Genomic DNA, 1,675 nt, shown 5'->3' on the forward strand with positions numbered 1-1,675 from the left:
CTTAGGTACAGCCCTAATTTAACTCACCTGATACAGATAATCAAGTCCTTCAGTATCACCTCAGCATTAGAGTCGGCTATGTTGACGTTAAGCTGGTTCTCATACTTAGATATAACTGAAATGACTGATTATCTGTATGAGGTGTGTTAAATGAGGGCTGTACCTAAGCTCTGAAGGGTGGTAGCTCCCCAGGAGCAGGATTGGACAGCCCTGGGTTAATGGATCAAAAAAATATCCAATCTTCTTCCAAAGACTTTCATGTGTCTCCTTACCAATTTTTATTAATCCACTGCTGGAGACATAATGCAGCAATACTAATTACTGTGCTATCCAAGCCAGAGAACGTCGTATCTCAATCCCAGCTCTATCCAAAAATAGCCCAATTTTTTCACCCCCAGTTTTTTCCCCTCTCTTCTCTTAATCCTTTCTCTCCTGGCATTTTTCCCATTCAGACATTTGATAATGTCTGACCGGAAAGCTGCTTTAAATCTCGGCCTGTGATGCATTTATCAGGAAAACCATCTTGGCAATGATGCTATATAAAATTACCTCAAACCGAAATGTGTTTCACAGCTACCCAGTTTGGAAGCGCTCATATCAAACTCGCAAAAAGTGCTCACAGTGTTCACAGTATGACAAGTGCACTCTACTCCGATTTTATTGGGGAGTTCGCAGATTTAGTACATTTGGGGTGAAACTACAAACACTGGAATTCCCTCATCCTTTGTAGCTGGAGTCTTAAACAGCCTGATGAGAAGTGATGAGCTTGCAAGCCAGGTATGATAAACTGAGTACATGAGGTGGTGGACAGCAACCATAAATACAATGCAGCAGATCCATTATTCAAAGGTGATAAAATGTATGTAGGTGCAGATACTGCTTAATCAAACATAAGCAATCAGGGTACTAAGGTAATGGCAAGGGAATAATCATTACAATTTAACTAGTAAGTAATGACTGTGTGATTATTCAGCATGGGTAAAAATAGCAAGCCATAACTTGTCATGGTAACTTGGGGGGGGGCATGTAGGGGTCCCCCAAATATTTAATTTGGCTTCATACATCCCCCCCCCAAAAATAGATTGCTGTATTTCAGTTATCTCCTACACCACTGGATAAAAGCATCAAACGTAACCCTTCATGCTCAGGGACCCACAGAACACACCCTGTAAGTGTTACGAGCTACAAGCAGTAGGAAAAGTCAAGCCATTGCGGTATGAACTACGGAAGTGTAAATTTCCCGGTGATAAAAAAACATATTAAATAAAGTATGCCGTTTTAGCACATTTACAATCTAAAAACTATATTTTTTTTTGTGTGGTAGTTCAAAAACGCTTAAAATAATAAATAAATAAGTACATAGATGCTTTAAAAATACTCAAAAACCATGTAGCACGCTGTTTTATCGTGATTCTAGGAGTCATCTACTTGGGGTAATTTAACGTAACACCGACTTCAGATCCATGGCCGATACCGTAGAGGGCTTGACTGCTACCTTAATATTCAGGATTCTGGGGAAAAAATGCCAACAAGAAAGTTGGCTCCCTTCTTTTAATTGCCATGAGAATTTGCACAGCAAGACTCAGAGCATCTTCATCACTCCCTGTTGCCCCACTTAATAAAACTAAATGTCAGACTACAGGAACTCAGGCTTTTGTGGAGGGTAAAAAAAAAC

Source organism: Brienomyrus brachyistius, chromosome 2, assembly GCF_023856365.1.
Source record: "Brienomyrus brachyistius isolate T26 chromosome 2, BBRACH_0.4, whole genome shotgun sequence".
Taxonomy (NCBI): Eukaryota; Metazoa; Chordata; class Actinopteri; order Osteoglossiformes; family Mormyridae; genus Brienomyrus; species Brienomyrus brachyistius.